This window comes from Lissotriton vulgaris, chromosome 1_1 (genome assembly GCF_964263255.1).
Source record: "Lissotriton vulgaris chromosome 1_1, aLisVul1.2, whole genome shotgun sequence".
Classification (NCBI taxonomy): Eukaryota; Metazoa; Chordata; class Amphibia; order Caudata; family Salamandridae; genus Lissotriton; species Lissotriton vulgaris.
Genome location: NC_141685.1, coordinates 91000321 through 91020600, shown reverse-complemented (window position 1 = coordinate 91020600; position 20280 = coordinate 91000321). Strand labels below are relative to the sequence as shown.

Here is a 20280-nt window from a genome sequence, read left to right as displayed (position 1 = left end):
CCTTAGCCTTAGCAGATACCATCTCCGCCTCACTAGCCCTCTTCTTAGGGATGACAGTCCCGAGAGAGGAATCACTCTCAACATCTGATAAGTGATCATCCTTGGTCTTGAGTTTCTGTAACCACAGAAGTAGACGTCCCTCTCTGTCTCTTTAAGTCTTTTGAGGAAAAGTCCTGCAGATTTTACAATCTCTCACCTGATGTTCAGGGTGGAGGCAATAGATACACTTTTTGTGGGGGTCTTGGGAATGAAGCCGGAGTTTCCCACAAGACTCACAGTGTCTGATGAGTGACCTCTTTGTAGTAGACAAAGCAGTGACGTGCTGTAGAAAATCTGAGAACACAACAGGTGATGGACCGAATGTGGATCAATGTCACACACTCACCCCAGTCCGAAGATCTGGGCCCAAATCCATCGTTATTTTGCACTCCACACCACCCCGGGTTAGACAATGGCGATATGCAAATCAGCTCTGACCCTGTGCCCCATGGGAACAGTCCAGTCCGAACTACAAAAGCCATGTCCTTCCCAGAACGGAATCAAGCATCCGAGGACCGGACCGGTTTCGAGGTAACACCTCTCATCAGCCCGGCTAGCTTGACTCCAGTGGTGTGGAGTGCCTGGGACCCACGTCTGGGCATCCCCAGCGCACTTAGGGCGGAATATGCAAACACAACAGGTGATGGACCGAATGTGGATCAATGTCACACACTCACCCCAGTCCGAAGATCTGGGCCCAAATCCATCGTTATTTTGCACTCCACACCACCCCGGGTTAGACAATGGCGATATGCAAATCAGCTCTGACCCTGTGCCCCATGGGAACAGTCCAGTCCGAACTACAAAAGCCATGTCCTTCCCAGAACGGAATCAAGCATCCGAGGACCGGACCGGTTTCGAGGTAACACCTCTCATCAGCCCGGCTAGCTTGACTCCAGTGGTGTGGAGTGCCTGGGACCCACGTCTGGGCATCCCCAGCGCACTTAGGGCGGAATATGCAAACACAACAGGTGATGGACCGAATGTGGATCAATGTCACACACTCACCCCAGTCCGAAGATCTGGGCCCAAATCCATCGTTATTTTGCACTCCACACCACCCCGGGTTAGATAATGGCGATATGCAAATCAGCTCTGACCCTGTGCCCCATGGGAACAGTCCAGTCCGAACTACAAAAGCCATGTCCTTCCCAGAACGGAATCAAGCATCCGAGGACCGGACCGGTTTCGAGGTAACACCTCTCATCAGCCCGGCTAGCTTGACTCCAGTGGTGTGGAGTGCCTGGGACCCACGTCTGGGCATCCCCAGCGCACTTAGGGCGGAATATGCAAACACAACAGGTGATGGACCGAATGTGGATCAATGTCACACACTCACCCCAGTCCGAAGATCTGGGCCCAAATCCATCGTTATTTTGCACTCCACACCACCCCGGGTTAGACAATGGCGATATGCAAATCAGCTCTGACCCTGTGCCCCATGGGAACAGTCCAGTCCGAACTACAAAAGCCATGTCCTTCCCAGAACGGAATCAAGCATCCGAGGACCGGACCGGTTTCGAGGTAACACCTCTCATCAGCCCGGCTAGCTTGACTCCAGTGGTGTGGAGTGCCTGGGACCCACGTCTGGGCATCCCCAGCGCACTTAGGGCGGAATATGCAAACACAACAGGTGATGGACCGAATGTGGATCAATGTCACACACTCACCCCAGTCCGAAGATCTGGGCCCAAATCCATCGATGGATTAGGACCCAGATCTTTTGACTGGGTTGAATGTGTGACATTGATCCTCATTCGGTCCATCACCTGTTGTTTTTGCAAACTCGCTATAAGTGTACTGGGAATGCCCAGACGTGGGTCCCAGGCACTCCACACCACTGGAGTCAAGCTAGCCGGGCTGATGAGAGGTGTTACCTCGAAACCGGTCCGGTCCTCGGATGCTTGATTCCGTTCTGGGAAGGACATGGCTTTTGTAGTTCGGACTGGACTGTTCCCATGGGGCACAGGGTCAGAGCTGATTTGCATATCGCCATTGTCTAACCCAGGGTGGTGTGGAGTGCAAAAAAACGATGGATTAGGACCCAGATCTTTTGACTGGGTTGAATGTGTGACATTGATCCTCATTCGGTCCATCACCTGTTGTTTTTGCAAACTCGCTATAAGTGTACTGGGAATGCCCAGACGTGGGTCCCAGGCACTCCACACCACTGGAGTCAAGCTAGCCGGGCTGATGAGAGGTGTTACCTCGAAACCGGTCCGGTCCTCGGATGCTTGATTCCGTTCTGGGAAGGACATGGCTTTTGTAGTTCGGACTGGACTGTTCCCATGGGGCACAGGGTCAGAGCTGATTTGCATATCGCCTTTGTCTAACCCAGGGTGGTGTGGAGTGCAAAAAAACGATGGATTAGGACCCAGATCTTTTGACTGGGTTGAATGTGTGACATTGATCCTCATTCGGTCCATCACCTGTTGTTTTTGCAAACTCGCTATAAGTGTACTGGGAATGCCCAGACGTGGGTCCCAGGCACTCCACACCACTGGAGTCAAGCTAGCCGGGCTGATGAGAGGTGTTACCTCGAAACCGGTCCGGTCCTCGGATGCTTGATTCCGTTCTGGGAAGGACATGGCTTTTGTAGTTCGGACTGGACTGTTCCCATGGGGCACAGGGTCAGAGCTGATTTGCATATCGCCATTGTCTAACCCAGGGTGGTGTGGAGTGCAAAAAAACGATGGATTAGGACCCAGATCTTTTGACTGGGTTGAATGTGTGACATTGATCCTCATTCGGTCCATCACCTGTTGTTTTTGCAAACTCGCTATAAGTGTACTGGGAATGCCCAGACGTGGGTCCCAGGCACTCCACACCACTGGAGTCAAGCTAGCCGGGCTGATGAGAGGTGTTACCTCGAAACCGGTCCGGTCCTCGGATGCTTGATTCCGTTCTGGGAAGGACATGGCTTTTGTAGTTCGGACTGGACTGTTCCCATGGGGCACAGGGTCAGAGCTGATTTGCATATCGCCATTGTCTAACCCAGGGTGGTGTGGAGTGCAAAAAAACGATGGATTAGGACCCAGATCTTTTGACTGGGTTGAATGTGTGACATTGATCCTCATTCGGTCCATCACCTGTTGTTTTTGCAAACTCGCTATAAGTGTACTGGGAATGCCCAGACGTGGGTCCCAGGCACTCCACACCACTGGAGTCAAGCTAGCCGGGCTGATGAGAGGTGTTACCTCGAAACCGGTCCGGTCCTCGGATGCTTGATTCCGTTCTGGGAAGGACATGGCTTTTGTAGTTCGGACTGGACTGTTCCCATGGGGCACAGGGTCAGAGCTGATTTGCATATCGCCATTGTCTAACCCAGGGTGGTGTGGAGTGCAAAAAAACGATGGATTAGGACCCAGATCTTTTGACTGGGTTGAATGTGTGACATTGATCCTCATTCGGTCCATCACCTGTTGTTTTTGTAGAAAATCTGAGAGCCTGAGCCTCTGAGGAGAAGGTTCCAGAGGGTGCTGTCGCCTGATTGGCTGGAGTTTGGACCATATCTAATGACTTGGACAAGTTATTAAAGAGGCAACTACTCATTGTCTGTATCTACTCGGGTCCAGAGATATATCCACACTCGGGATCTTAGGTCTTCCCATTTGAATCCCCTAGCTACTTCATCCTTTAAAAGCTGAAATTGGGGGGACTAAGAATTGCGGTCCTGGCCCCTCAATTTTGGAATTCTCTCCCTCAGGACATTAGATCGATGATATCATATCCTCAATTTTGGAAACTCTTAAAAACCTGGCTCTTTCGCCAGACTTATGAATGAATCACTTAGCGGCAGGACTCCCTTGTCCGCAGCGCCATGAAACCTTGTGGTGTGCACGCGCTTTATAAGTATTTTTAACATAACGTAACATTTAACATCGTCTAAATGGGACAACCTGGAAAGTCCATCTGCATTGGCAGTCCCAGGTCTCTGTTTCACCTCAAAGTCTATTCCCTGTAGGGAGATGGACTAATTTAGCCAATTGGGATTTCCACCTTTCATTAGCCTTAACCATCCGAGAAGCCTGTGGTCGGTTTGAACTAGGAAGTGAGAGCCAAAGAGGTTTGACCTAAACTTCTCAAGGGACGAAACCACAGGAAAGGGGTCCATCTAAATGGCAGTTCAATGCTGCTCCCTGGGGATTAGCCTTCTACTGATGAAAGCCACTGGCTGATCTTGCCCTTGGTCATGTTTTTGGGATAGCACTGCTCCTATACCATGTTCAGAGGCATCAGTCTGTACAATGAATTGCTTGACATAATCTGCAGATTTCAGAACAGCTGCAGAGCACATCGCTTCCTTCAGCGTGTCAAGAGCCTTTAGACAGCTCACAGTCCAGTTCACTATTAGTGGAAGTCAGTTCTTTGAGGGGTGCCACAATGGTGCCATAATCCCTCACAAACCTCCTATAGTACCAGGGAAGCCAAGGAAGGCCCTCACTTGAGTCTGGGTAGTTGGAGCCACCCAGTCCAGAATGGTCTAGATCTTGGGTTGTTAGGGTTGAACCTGGTCTCCACTCACAAGGTGACCCAAGTATGCGACCTTTCCCTGCCCTATCTGGCACTTGCTTGCCTTGATAACGAGGCCTGCACTTCTCAGAGCCTCCGGTACTTTCCTAAGGTGGATCAAGTGATCCTGCCAGGTGGAGCTAAAGACAGCAATGTTGTGTAGATATGCTGCACTCAAGGATTCCAATCCAGCAAGGGCTTAGTACACCAACCTTTGAAATGTGGCAGGTGCATTTTTCAAACCAAAGTGCATTACAGTGAACTGATAATACCCATCTGGGGTTGGAAATGCAGATATTTCCTTTGCTCCTAGAGTCGTCAGACCTATCTGCCAGTACTCTGATGTGAGATCAAACGAACTCAGATACTTGGCTGCTCGCAACCTGCTCCCAACCTGTCAGTAAGTTCATCTGCATCGCTTTTGGTCACAGCATTCACGCCTTAAGGGTCCTAAACATCATTTCTTTCTTACCATCCTGGCTATGAGGCTTGGGGATTAAGACAACTGGGCAGGTCCAGGGGCTCTCAGAAGGCTTTAGAACTCCCAATTCCAGCATCATGCTTACTTCAGCTTTGATGCTCTCTTTCACATGTTCAGTCGGCCTGTATGTTTTATTCTCGACCGGTAGGCTTTCATCAGCATCTACATCATGGATACACCAGCGAGTCTGGCGGGAGGTCAAAAAGAAGAGCTCAGCAAACTGATTTAGGACTTGCCTGCAATCAGCCTCCTGATGTGCAGGTAGAGTGTCTGACAAGACCACACCTTCCACTGACCCATCTTTTGGATTGTTGGACAGGTCAGGGACAGGTTCGCTCTTTGCTTCCTGATCCTCATCTGTAACCATGAGCATGGTCACATCTGTCATGTCATAGTAGGGTGTAAGGCGGTTGACATGGATGACCCTCTTATGATTCCTATTAGAGCCAGGGTCTACCAGGTAGGTGACCGCCCCTTTCTTTCTAGGATAGGGTAGGGTCCACTCCACTTACCTAGCAGAGGCCTAGGAGCCACAGGACCCAAAACACACACCATCTGCCCTGGCTGGAACTCAACCATAGCAGCCTTTTAGCATTACCAGAGCTTCTGGAGCTCTAGGCTGGCCTCAATGTTTTTGCTTGCTTTTTCCACGTACTCATACATCCTGGAGCAAACGCCAAGCCCATAGTCCACTTTATCTGCTAAGGTTCAACAAAAGGTTTCTCCAATCCCTCCTTCACAAGGCACAGTGGTCCCGACAGGAAAGCCAAACAGAAGCTAAAATAAGGAGGACCCCACTCCCTTCTGTGGCCCTTCCCAATAGGCAAAAAGCAGGCATGGAAGTAAGACATCCCATCTTCTTTTGAGTTTTTCAGGAAGTCCACCGATCATGCCCTTCATGGTCTTGTTAAATCTTTCAACACAGCCATTACACATAGCAGAGTGGCTTTGGCCACACTGACCAGGACTTATGCAGCGGGCGATTGGAGATCTCACATTTGGACCCCTAATATTATGCTGTTAAATTGCAACACGCAGCTCGATGGCTCAACACAGTCCCTGGTTGGGAAATGTGGCTCTTGGCAGGAATGGTGGACGCTGGTTGTCTTCCAGAGCTGTTAATGGATGGAATCAGGTACACCGAGAGATACTCCATATATTGTGCGACAGACGGCCAGAGTATGGCAATGGTTTGTAGTGAGAGTACTTAAGCGCGCACCATTCCATAGGGAGCTCCCAATCTGGATAATAAAACCAATCAGGCAGATAGCACTCAGTATGTCCTTCCAGGCATGGAGGGAGGGGGCTGCGAGCAATAGGGTGAATTGTACCCAGATGAGACTTATCCCCTTTAAACATGCCCGCAAAGAGTTTGGTCTAAGCCAGGGGTAATTTTTACAACATGCGAACTTGGCAGACACAACTAAGCACCCCTGCCCATGCTATGCGACAGCTCCACCGCATACTCAAACCCTTGAGATACTGCTAGCGTATGGAGCGTGTAGACACCTAATTATGCATCTTTACAGAACAATGTGATCAAGTACAGTAGACACTACACACGGGCCTGAGAGGCCTAGAATTTAGACTTTGACATTCCAATGGAAGATCAAGACTGACCGCGAGCCTATGAACTAATAAACATGGTTTCTAGTAATGCCCATTTTTGACTGATACATTATAATTTTCTGCAAAGAACCTACTTAACGCCACAACACCTTCATCGAATGGTCGGGTCTTGCCCAGATATATGCTTGCGCTGCAACACTGTGGGGTCTGATTTCTTACATTAACCATGGTCCTGCGATGAAATACACTCCTTCTGGCAACTAGCTGTCGAAGAAATGGTTCATGCTACATAACTAAGTATTGAGCTGACACCCAAATACTGTTTATTAGGCCTCTTTAGATGCCAGAAGGGCGCAAGATAACCTATACATTTCGTCAGTCGCCTATGGTACTGGCATGATGTAGAATTGCAATCACATGGCTACACCAGATTGCCCCAACGATTGCGCTCTGGCATAGTGATGGGCCTCTTCTTCAATGGCAGACGCTTCTATCTCGTCTTATTCAGATTCTTCCCCGAAGATATCCAGAGTGTGTTGAATGCTTTGACGCTGCCTCTCTCGTCATCGAGCCTGATGATCGGGTAGAGTCGTCTTGGACCAAAATAACTTAGAAGCGACGCAGGCTTCCTCCTTGTGCTCCGGAGAGAGGCACAGGTTACAAACTTGATGTACGTCAGTGCGAGGGTACTTGGCGTGGCACCCAGGACAGAAATAGAATGGAGTCCATTCCATTTGCAGATGGCTGGCCAGACGGTTGCTCACGAGGTTTTCTATCAAAAATGGAGAGTTTGCCGATCTATTTGAAACGCGGAGAAGAGGGAAACGGGTACTGAAACAATACCGTAGAGGGTAGAGTGGACTGCGGGGAACCCAAAGAGCGGTTTCGGAGCCCAGCAATACACATCCGAACCCATTTGAGGTAAAAAACAATCTAACAATGGAGTCGATGCCCATGCGCACTATCACCGAAAGGTGGAGTCACCTTACCTCGTGACTGGAAAGACTTTTTCAAAGAAAAACAACTTGCAAACATCCAGACCCAACACAAGATGGCAGGAGTATGTAAAGCATGTGCAACTACAGCACACAAGCCTCGAACAGAGGATTAATGGCCCCAAATCCCTGCCGTGGTATCTTGTCATGTTGTGGCTGAGTGTGCCATGTGATGTGGCAGGCTATAGTGCTTGGTGTGATTTGGTCATTTTTGACAAGGTGGAATGCTGAAGGGTTAGGCAAATTTAGATTTTCTTTGTTTTTGGGATCGTGTGAAATAAGTGCGGTACCTACCGTATGATGTAAATAAATTACATTTCTAATATACCATATGGATGTGGAGGTGAGTGTTATTAGGGCAGAAGCCTTGCTGATTATATGCAGAATAACAGGTCTGGGAGGTCACTATTCTATTTCTATTTCTATTTTTAATGTTTATAAAGCGCTTGATTGCCGTGTCGTCTTGGCGCTAATGTGTGTGAATCCATAATCCTGAAAGCTACAACCTGAGCCAGCCTAAGTTACAAAGAGCAGCGTCTTCAGACTCTTCCTAAACAGCCTTGTGTTTGGTTGAAATCTCATGTCCAGAGGTAGTCTATTCCACAGGTGTGCCGCACTGTTGGATAGTGTCCTACCTCCCCATCTGGCTCGTTTGACTCTGAAGGTTTTAAGAAGTCCTACATTAGTGGATCTCAGAAGACGAGGGGGAGCATAAGGCGTAAATAGCTTTGAAACTTCATCGGCACCCCCTCCATAAAGAGCTTTATGAACCAGGCACAAGGGCTTGAAATCAACCTGCTGCTGTACTGGTAACCAATGCAGTGATTTAATACCTGAAGAGGTGGGGCAGCCCCTCGGAATTTTCAGAAGCAACCTGGCTGCCGCATTCTGAAGTGACTGAAGCTTTCCCATCTGCATTCTGTCTGTGCCCATGAACAAGGCGTTGCAGTAGTCTACTTTGGAGAGCAGAAGGCTCACCATCACCGTTTTCTGTAGATCCTGCGAGATGAATGGGAAAATCTTTCTTAAAGTTTTTAATAGAAAGAAACAGGACGATATCAGGCTATTAACCTGAGCTGAGAAGTTTAGCTTATCATCAAAAATGACCCCCAATTTCCTAACCTTAGAGACCGGGACCGGGCATTTCCCAGCCTCAACTGGCCACCATGAGTTGTTCCATACGGGGGGTCCCCCTCCAAATTCTATCACCTCCGTTTTGTCTGTGTTGATCTTCAGAAAATTGTGATTCATCCAGACCATGATCTCAGATATGCAAGCGTGGAATTTAGCAGCTGTGACCTCAGGCTGTTTACCAATAGAAATAACAAGCATTGAGTCATCGGCGTAAGATACCAACAGAAAACCATGTCTTTTGATGGGCCTTGCTAACGGGGTGACATATATGTTATAAAGTGTGGGGGATAGGGATGATCCCTGTGGGACACCGCAAGGAAGATGGAAACTCTTGGACTCCAGTCCATCCCAAACCAGCCTTTGCTCTCTACCCTCCAAGAAGGAGGTGAGCAGGGAAAGGGCAGTGTCCACAACCCCCAGATCCTTCAGCCGTTGCACTAACACCGTGTGATTCACGGTGTCAAATGCAGCTGATAGGTCTAGGAGTATGAGGGCTGTTCTACCCCCTTCGTCGACCACCCGTCAAATTTTCTCAGTTGCAACAATCAGAGCTGATTCAGTGGAATGGCAGGCGCGAAAACCATGTTGAGTTGGGTCTAATAGCTTGTTAGCATTTAAATAATCACCCAGCACTTTGTTCATTGATTTCTCAATGACCTTCGCCACCATCGGTAATCCTGCAATCGGGCGGTAGTTCTTTAAAACCTCTGGGTTTAGGTTTTTTTTTTTAGTAAGGGTCTAATGGCCGCTTGTTTCCACCGAGCCGGATATAATCCCGTTGTCAGGGCTTGGTTGATAAGGGGCGTCAACTTTTCGCAAATCTTCTTAGGGGCTAGATGCATGATGGCAGGGGGGCAAGGGTCACTTGAGAACCTGATTTTATAGAGAGGAGCAGCTCTTGCACCTCCTTGTTTACCAGTTCAGGGAAACAGGAGAGTTTACATTGCGTCGCCGGCCAGGCATCCTCTGCATTGCGTATGATAGTATACTGGAGTCCCTGAGCTTTTAGAAGATCATCATATATCATCTGTACTGTATTTTGAAAGAAAAGGGCCAGATTGTTACATATCTCCTGATCAGCCTTAAAAGCATTGTTCTGCTGAGGTTTTGCCAAAGAGTTAACTACTTTAAAAAGTTCTTTACTACAATCGGCCGCATTTCTAATTTTGGTGGAAAAATAATGCTCTTTTGCAGAGATTATCTCATTTTTATATTTCTGCAATGCAAGATTGTACATTATTTTGCTACTCTCACTATAATCTTGTCTCCACCGAGAGCCTTAAGGTGAGGACTATACCAAGGAGAAGATATCCTTGGCTTCCTTAAGGCTATCTCTTTCACAGGGGCTACCTGTTTAGCTGCCCTATCAATCCATTCGTTGAATGCAGAGGCAGCGGCGTCAATATCAGATAAGGGTAGGTCAGGGCCCATATTCAGAGCGGTCTCAAAAACACTGCCCTGCACCTTTTTCCAACCTCGAACCTTGATTTTACCATGCTTCATCACAGGCTCTCGGCCCGGATTTGTGGTTCTGAGAGTAAAATAGATATCCTTGTAATCCGTCCAAGTCAAAGGCCTTATGTCTCGGAACTTAAGGTCGGGATTGTTGGTGAAAATGCCATCTAAAGTATGGCCTGCCTTGTGAGTCGATCCTGTGACTATTTGACTAAACCCGTACGCCTCCAGGGTGTCTAGTAGTTTGGAGGAGTCTAGGTTGTCTAACAGTTCTAGGTGATAGTTAAAATCTCCCTATTGACTAGGGCAGGCCAGCAGCTGCACTGGCCTTGGGCATTGATCCTATTGAGGATAATATGTGACGGGCCACTGGTGACTGGAGCTGGCTAGCAACAACGCTGGCCTCTGGTATTCATTACAGGCAGGGTAACAATACATGTCAATTTTGACTGGAACTAGTTGGCAGTAGAGTTGACCTCTGGTTTTGAATATTTGCAGGATTTAAGGTACAGGGGTCACTACTGACTGGAGTTACTTAGCAGGATAATAGGTCTCAGGGAGCCAATACTGACTGAAGCTGGTTAGTATGATCACTAGTCCCAAGGTGCTACTAATGACTCAAGTTGGCTAGAATGATAACAGGTCCCAGGGGCCAGTACTAACAGGAGCTGGCTAGTAGGCTTACATACAGGTCCAAGGGGCCACTACTGACTGGAGGTGGCTAAAAGAATAACAGGCCCAAGGGTGGTGGGGGTGCGAGTGGCACCAGTGACCGGAGTTGGCTAGAAGCATTGACAACCTTTGGTATTGATTAAATACAGGATTCCAGATCACAGGAGGCTCTGCCGAATACGGCTGGCTAGCAGTAGTGGTGGCCTCTAGGAAGAAGGAATTGAGAAAGCATAACTGGATATACTGGTTTCTTTAATACCAATAACTTGTTACACATGAATGCCACAACGTGCATTGATATATTACATTACCAAATTACAATATTCTTATATTATTTGATGTGACTGTTCGCCTTAATATGCCTGCAAAGTTACATGATTCTATTAGGGCCCAGAACCATTTTATTTAGTGATGTCCATCTGCACACTTTCCTGCATCTTGTAGTAAATTGAATATTGACAAACAGAAGTGTTATTTCCAGAAACAGTGAATTCTGCAGCTTGTCTGTGTATCTTTTATCTGCACCTCACGGACTTCTCACATTCCTCTCGAGAGAAGATCCTGCCTCCTACTTATTAGTGTCGTTTCAGTAACTGTTTCTATCACGTGTTCATGTTTCATTGACTTGTATTAGGAGAAAAGTATGTAAAAATACATTGTGTAGCATTAGCATTATATACTCCAACTTGCTTTAGGGTGGATGCTCTCGTCCATTGCAAAGACAATTGTCACTTGTTAGTTTGCTTGGCCTTTTGCTATTTTTGCATTAAATGTATGATAGATTTGTTGCCCTCCCGGTGTGTTGTGTTTTATTTTACATATCATACGAGATGACGAGGAAAATGACAGTCCAGTATACACATTCTTCATATAAATCAATTTACAGTATACTGTTCTGGAGGTTCAGTCCCACAGACATTATCTCTAACGGAACACCCTAGGAAGCATGTGCTTTTCACACCAGTTGCCCTCTGATGCGGCGTCCTCACTATTGGATAAGACAAAATGTCCTGAATTTTATGAGGGTTACCGTATCTAGTGCACTCTGTTAGACAGCGCTCATCTGTGGTAGTAAGATGGTAATAGGCACCTTATCACCTATGCACGGTGCAGGGCTTTGAGTTACAGAGCTCCTCACGCTGTGGAGAAGATTAGGTCACATTTACCCATTTTCCCATATTTGGTCCTGATGAAATGCCAACAGATTGCTCCTTACACAAGGCATGAAAAAAGTTGACCTGAATTATAGACCCCAGCTTACCAGCATGTCCATAGGTGATCGGCACTTTCACACAGTGATAGGGGCCATTAGTTCCTCAATTTCTCTGCCACTGTTTTTAATCTCAACATGGACCAGGAAGATCACATTAACTATATTGTGGCAACTGGTCGATAGTTGATCTTATATTCAGACTTTCACCAATCTCACATCTTATGACACAACATCCTCTGTCCTACTATGCTCATCCGGCGTACTTAATAAAACATCTGCAACAAAGTGCCCTCTGGTGGTGCCCGCCAGGCATTGTAGCGCCGGCCTGATGAGGAGTATAGCCCAATGATGAAGCATGTCACCTTCAGGTGAGTGAACGAAACTTGTCTTAAAAGCACATGATTCCTAGGATGTCTGCATTCAGTTACAGATAATGACTCTGGGACTGAACCTCTGGAACAGTATTCTGTGATTTGACTGTTTTATTTTAACAAATGTACATAGCAGATATTGGCGCTTACTCGTTTCACAAAAATGATCGGATACCTGCCTCCGAGCGCACTTCTTACAGACGAGTATGGCGTTATCATGTTGCCTCTACAAGCTCCTTACCTGTGCGAGTTATCAGGAAAGATGCAGGGGGCAGACCCAAACCAGCCACACGTGGAGATCAATGACAAATACTGAAGAATTAAAAGAGCTTCCAAGTGACCATTACTTATTTGACCTTGAAAATAAAAGACACGTTTTTAGTATTCTGGTGACTCATGACCATAAAAAACAAAGGTTATAAATTCAATATTGTGTCAAATACTTAAAAAATGGAACTGGATGTGCTGAATCGGATGTTGTCCCAGGTCATGCATGACAGACACCTTCCACCACTATTGCTTATGGGACTTGCAGTTTTGTTTTTCTCATTAAAAGGATGGGCTCTAAAGTCCCAGTGGCCAAAATCAGAGGCCTGACGGAGGATGAAGCATGACTGCTCTGCTTAGCAGTGAGATGACTGACAGTTCCCCAGCCCGCCATTCTTTGACAGACAGAGGCTCGTCGGCCATTCATATTTTTTTGCAACAACAAAGAAACGTTTATTGCAGCTTGTGTCACTGAAGAGATGAAAACCCTGGACGTGTTTCATTAACTACTGACAAACATGAACAATCAAGAACATGAGTTTCTGGAAAACTATCAAGCACCCGATCAGAATCAGCAGTTCCTTCACACCCAGGAATTCTTGAGGCTTTGGAGAGGGTGAATTGCACGTGGTATAAGAGGAACACTACATGACTCAAAGCTCACTTCTCAGGGATGAACTGAAATGCCAGCCTCATGGCACACTTAGCCAGCTCTTCACCTCCTCCTCCTCAAACTGTTGACCAGCTATCAGGGCAAATGAGCCTGCAGCAAAGCATCGCTGGCTTGGTTCCACACTGGACCAGGCATGGTGGTCAACTCCATACTCATCCAAGTCAGCAAGGACTCTGGTCGAGCCAGTCCTAACCCCACATGAATGTTCCCCATCGCAACTATTTTAACGGTACTAAGTTATGTTTCTGCCAAATGACTGAGTCAAAAATTGAAAGGTTTTACTATGAATGCTGAAAGAGAAATCATTAAGTTTTTCAATATTTCGGAGTCTGCCACAGTAAACAGGAGCATTATTTCTCTACAGCAGCAAATCATGTATGTGCCCTGTAGAAAGCATGTTTGAAAGAAACACGGAATGCATTGCAGCCAAAGATCTGTGGTGCAACATCATAGCAAGATAACTTGTGCTATTATTCCAGCAGAACGAAATGCCATTCCTAATGTGTACGTCATTTTAAAGACGGTGCCAGGAAATGTATGGTCAGTGTTGTTCTTCTGCCTGTTAAAAGACAATCTACATTAATGTGTCAGGAAATAAAATACTATGAGAAATCCTACTCTATGGCAGGGTGCTGCCTGCCACTATATTGCAGGTTACTTCCATCATACTCTGATTTATACATACATACTCCAGGGTGCTGCCAGCTATAGGTTCTGCAGACAGCAGTGTGGAGCCACTCAGGAAGGAGGTAAGCTCTACATTTCATCTTAAGCCCTTAGGTTACATTCACAGCCTGATAGACCCGGAGAACTTTATCCTCGCTCTAACTGCGCCGAGCAGATAGACGTAGCCCATCATAGGCTGTGGTTTGTGCTGGGTGATGCCTGCCATCATATTATCGTTGGCGGGAGGATGAAGCTCTGATAGGAGCTACTACAAGAAGAGCAGAGAAAGAGGACCACAGATCGCCGCAGAGCGACAACTGCCCAGAAGCTGAAGAAAGAACTCTGGAACAGGAAACCTCCTGCACCCTGGAGATTCCCAGGGTAAGCAAATGATGGTAATGAAATGCAAACTGCAGCATTAAGGTCAAACGCTACAACATCTTTCCCTTGAAACCAAAGGTAACAGCCTACAAGAAAAAACTAAACAAAAAGCATCACAACTTGAAAATGCATTTTCAAAAGCTGCAAAAGAGGAACAGTTAATGCAAATGAACAATATTAAACTTTGTTGGTACCTTAGTAATGTGCTTACTTCTTGGTTTCACTCCATCTGCAGCAATAACGCTCTGAAAGGAGAAATTACGGCTGTGAGTCTCAGAGTCTTCAGTGTTACTGGTCTCAGTCACGAAGACTGCGGTGTCGGAAGATAACTTTCTCTTATTTGGCTTTATAGATCCACCAGTCACGCCACCGCTTTTAGCAGACATGCTACTGTCGGCAGCATCACAACTTCAGGCAGACCAGCAATTAGGATATCAGCACTCATATTGGTTGAATATTCAACAAGCACGATCTCGGCTTACCAAGCAGCACAAAAGAATTGGGTCTCATAACCATACCCAGAGCCACAGTTAGCGCTGCCGCCACTTGAGCACACCCAAACACCTCAGCACTTAAGCACCAGTCTCAGGGGAGACCATCTGTGAAGTCCTTGTTAACTTGCACCACTCCTGGGTCAGCACAAGCAGCATCATGGACAGCGTCTAACACCGCTGCCACAAACATTCATCAACATCCAAATCCTCGTCACCCAAACTACCCAAAAGTGGCTTTCTGGATAAGCAGCCAGCCCTGTAGTTTCGGCCTCTGTGCACTAATTTGATGCCAAAGTTGTAATTTTAAAAACAGCCTTCGTTACATTACAGGAGCCTGCCTGACACCATTATTGGGCATTCTGAAGATTAAAACATCACCCTCTTAGCTTGCAATATTTTCCATGTTTTGCCAAACACTGGCAGCATGGGAGAATGGCAACAACTGTTGTCGCACTTGAGTTTGATTTTTAAAGTCACGCCCCAATGGGCGTATGCGCGCTAAGCATTGTGGTTCGTGCAGTTCAGCCTTATCACAGCCATAGTGAATGCCGCTTATACTTCCCAAAATTAAAATTGTTAGAAAAGTTCATTAAGCAGATTTTGTAGGCAGTGAAGCTCTGCATTATTTTTCGCCTCACCCCAAACGGACACGTCGTTCCACACGCACCTTTCAAGTTTCTAGGCACGGACCACATGTTTGCAGTGGGACGCCTTCCTGGCCGGAGCAGGCCATATATATTCCACAAGAAGGTGCTCAAAAGGGAAGGGGCCACACACGACGTCGGTTTATCCTTTTATTGGGCAGACTGCAGATTAAAACACCATCCTCTTAGCTTGCAATATTGTCCATGTTTCGCCAAACGCGTTTCGGGTAAGAACCCTTGACCTCTGTGTGTGCTGCTGTTTGCCATTAAAAGGTTAAATTGGAAGATTGGGCTCTTATCGCCCATTAGCACTCCTCAACACTGACTACAAAGATTTTGCATCACTATTGGCAAGGCGTCTATCTCCCGTAGTGAAAACATTGGTACACTCTGAACAAAACGGGTTTGTTCCAGCCCGGTGCATTTCTCTTAATATTCGTAATTCTTTTAGAATACAGCAATATGCAACGCATAGTTGGCCTAGGTCGGGTTGCTTAGTTCTTGACCTGGAGAAAGCCTGTGACTCTCTGGAATGGCCTTATCTGGCGGCAGTCTTAGGCACATTTGAACTGGGAGATCACTTTTTAAATATGGTTCACCTATTGTATCAGCGCCCCAATGTCCGAGTCCGCACCGGTAGGTTGATCTCGGACCCGATCAGGGTGGGACGTGGGACACGCCAGGGCTGTCCCTTGTTCCCGTTGCTATTCTCCCTAGCAATGGAACCACTGGTGATGATGCTCCGAGGAGATGGGGAGGCATTAGGCATTCCGTTAGGGGATGGGCTACATACTATTTCCCTGTGCGCGGATGACCTATTATTATATCTTCGGAATATCACTGCGATCCCGACATCCATTGCAGATATACTGAGAGCTTTTGAGGAAATGTCTGGACTCCGGGTTAACTGGACCAAGTCAGAGATGTATCCCTTCAGCGCTGCCACAGCAGAGGAAGCTGTGATCTTACATGGCTCACCTCTCACATGGTACCCCACCACGTTTAGATACCTTGGGATCTTTGTATATCGGATGCCTGACGACCTGTTTGAGGGTAACCTGATGAGAGCAATCTCGGCACTACGGGATCAGATGCGCTTCTTGAAGACACTTCCCCTAAACGTTATGAGTCGTATTGCGCTGTTGAAAATGATTGTGTTGCCTAAGCTGCTGTATTATTTTTCAAATCTCCCGCTCTATGTTCCGCCCAAGCTATCGAGAGTTAGAATAGCTCTTCCGGGATTTCATATGGAATAACGGGAGGCCACGAGTGGCTCTGTGTAAATTGCATGCTCACACTGGTTGGGGAGGACTGGCTGTCCCTAATATGGAACTGTATTATTTGGCTGCCCAACTCCAATGGGCAACAAAATGGCTTGCTGGTCAGAATCTGGAGGACACGGCGGCCATGGCAGGGCCCTGGACCCACTCTCAGATCTGCCATCTGTTTCACCCCGTTGCAAAACTTCCAAGGCCAAAACAACTACATCTCGGATTGGCAATACAATGTTATAGGAGAAGCTTATATATCACCCATGCGACCCTCCCATGTGCCCCTATATTTCCGCTGCTCGGTACGCGACGTGGCAGGCTGGGTAAATCAGAAACAGCTCTGATGATCTGGCACGCTGCAGGTTTGACCACGCTGGGTGATCTTTACAGCGACGGTGGGCTATTGCCGTTTGCGACACTAGCTGAAGACGCTGAGTTGCCGGCAGGTCAATTCCTTTTACACGCCTCCATTCTGAAAGCACTATCAGCTGTCTGGGGGGACTTAACGGTGGAACCATCAACACACTTGCTACTTCAATACCTGCATGTAAAGGCTCCCATGTGGTGCACTGGTTAGTGGAAGCGCTCCTCATGCACACACTCAAGCCCATGTTGCGACTTCGTGTTAGTTGGGAAACAGATAGATGTCGGCCATGGACTGATAAGGAATGGGATGCTGTGTTAGCAAGCTCCAGGCACATACCAAGAAACTCAAGATTCAAACTTATACAGATGTTTATCTTCCAGAGGGCGTATCTCTTGCCTGATAAGATAAATAGATATTGACACATTGCCACCTCTGCATGCCCACGCTGCTAACAACCAGACGCGGATTTACTACACATGCTTTGGGCCTGCCCATCCCTGCAGCAATATTGGCGGGGGTAGTTACTACACTAGCCTTATGCACAGGCACGCCCTTACCGCTGTCTTGGGAGATTTGCCTTTTAGGACCCTATGCCAGATCAAAAGACAATAAAATCACCTCAAGTTTCCGGGATCTGGGTTTAATCGCGGCAAAACGACTAATAACCAAAAAATGGAAACATGCGGAGAGATTGTTGGCTGGAAAAGTTCACTTGTAACATGGGCACAGGTGGAGAGCACGGCGCTACACAGGGAGGAAACGGCAGGGCTTCGTAAATACCCTATAGCGCAGGACTGGAACTCTATGCTAGCTGCCCTTCGAAGCGGTGCCGCGGTGAACGATGAAGGTGTGCAACCTGTTGATCTGCAATAGACATGATAGTACCCAGTGTCATGATTACAGGACGATGTTGCGCCCAGACATGCAGACAATCACGTATTCATAAGATCCCTGGTACATCAGAAGTAACCATCAAGGTCCGGCACACTTTTGGGAGGGGAGGTGCAAGCCGTTGTCTTTATGGCTGTACGTAGGCACATGCCTTTGATTAGCCCCTGCATAGGCGAATCATAAGATAATAAGGTGCAGATAATAAATCATTATGCTCAGATATGAAACGGAGACCCGACTTACATAGTTTAGATGGCAGTTAGTAGTACTGTACGTTTCAGTTTTGATTATATGCTTATTGGAGGTACAGGTCTTATTGGTATACACGAGTGACTACCTACTGCGAAATGCCAATCTATATTATTTCCCTTATATTGTTGTTCAAGTCCGAACAACATGTTATTGTTCTGTGTTAGGATAGAATGTACATCAGATATTGTAGTACTGGCCCCGATAAGATATGTATGGATCATGCTATGTATGGCCTTGTTTCTGATTCATAGACCATGAAGTAGCAGCACCTGCGAGTAATAGCACACTGAGATTTTTCCATGTGTGTCCAACATAATGCATGTATCTGGCAGCAGGACTGCAGTGTTGGTTTTATGTTCTCATTGTTGACACTTGCACTATTGAATGTCACAGGGGTTATATCATTTTGCGGTGGGCAACAGAAAGTACTGTATAAAACTATGATGCCAGTTATGATAATATCAGAAAATACCAATAAAGATATTTAAACAAAAATAAGCATATAATAAGGCCACCTTCACCAGGACCAGCAGATTATCACACAAAAAAGTTCTCAAACACCCTGGGAAGACCTGGAAAAAACATGTATGGAAACGTCCATTGGTTACTAGCCCAAGGCGACACAAACTCTTTATATATAGATATTGATTGGACCGAACACATGCAAAGTTTGATACAGTACACATGCGCGACCTTATACCCAGAAAAGATAGTGTCATCAAACATCAAGGTCATCCTAATGTGTTCATCCTATAAGGCTCACAAAGGCACAAAATAAAACACACATTGTTAATCTGTGGCACCATAATCCCTAGAGTTATAAAAAAAGCAAAGGGGGGAAAACCAAGAGCTTACTCCATTTGTCCTCAGATACTTACTGTAATGTATCATGTATCAAAGATCACACTGCTCATCACTTAAAGGTTAGTGTGCCCCAATACTCTGTAAACGTTCAAAGGTCTGCCTGGTTCCTAGCAGGGAGAAGAGCGCACTGCTCATCACTTAAAGGTTAGTGTGCCCCAATACTCTGTAAATGTACAAAAGGTCTGCCTGGTTCCTAGCAGGGAGGAGAGCACACTGCTCATCACTTAAAGGTTAGTGTGCCCCAATACTCTGTAAACGTTCAAAGGTCTGCCTGGTTCCTAGCAGGGAGAAGAGCGCACTGCTCATCACTTAAAGGTTAGTGTGCCCCGGGGGGGCGTGGCTAGCCGGGCAGCGAAATGGCCGCTCTGTGAGTGAGCTCCGCCGGCTGCATCATCTAATCCTGAATTAATCCTGCTCCGAGACCCTGAGGGCCCCTGATCTACCCGGGAGTCGATGATACACACTCTCGAGATCCTGCCACCGAAGTTTGAGACGCACAGCTTGCTGAGTTGCGGAGATATCGCTGTGAGACGATAGCCCGGAGCGCGCGCCTTTTGGGCCCCGCGGCTGCGGAGCCGGGAGCGGGGCGCTGCTACCTACTACAGACCGCGGCTTGCAGGGACGCTGTACACTAGACGAGCAGAGGCGCGGCCGCCTGCCTTCGAGATGGCTGACGCTCCGGGGCTCATCGGTGAGTCCCCGATGCCTTGAGGACTCGGCCTGTGCCGTGGTGAAGCCGGCGAGCAGAGGAGACCTGGGAATCCCCTTTTAAGCGGTGACTCTGCTAAAACTCCGGACGAGGTCGGCCATCTTGGTGACATTGGCGCTCTGCTGCCGGGCCGATAATCCATTGCTCTATAGCCACGCGGCTGCTCTGGCTTCAACACCCGACCCAAACGGACATTTATACTCCTTTCGCCTGAGATGCACGGCTGCCCAGACAGATCTGGTTAGGTGGGGCCCACTCGATGCTGTGACGACGGAGTGCAGAATTGGTGGCCCCGCCATCTTGTGTACTGCGAGCTCTCCGGTGGTGGGCCCGTCGGAACTTGGTGGCTAAGTGGACTTC

At 47.3% G+C, this 20280-nt stretch overlaps 1 long non-coding RNA gene across 1 annotated transcript in view; it reads right to left on the bottom strand.

Moving 5' to 3' along the window:
• The window catches only part of LOC147737511 (uncharacterized), a 47120-nt gene extending 32446 nt beyond the window's left edge, over nt 1–14674 (bottom strand). Inside the window, exons 1-2 of the long non-coding RNA XR_015299451.1 lie at nt 14623–14674; nt 12683–12797 (exon numbers count right to left, since the gene is read on the bottom strand). This is a non-coding gene — a long non-coding RNA (uncharacterized LOC147737511). The remainder of the gene's footprint in view (nt 1–12682; nt 12798–14622) is intronic.
• Nucleotides 14675–20280: the final 5606 nt, after the last annotated feature.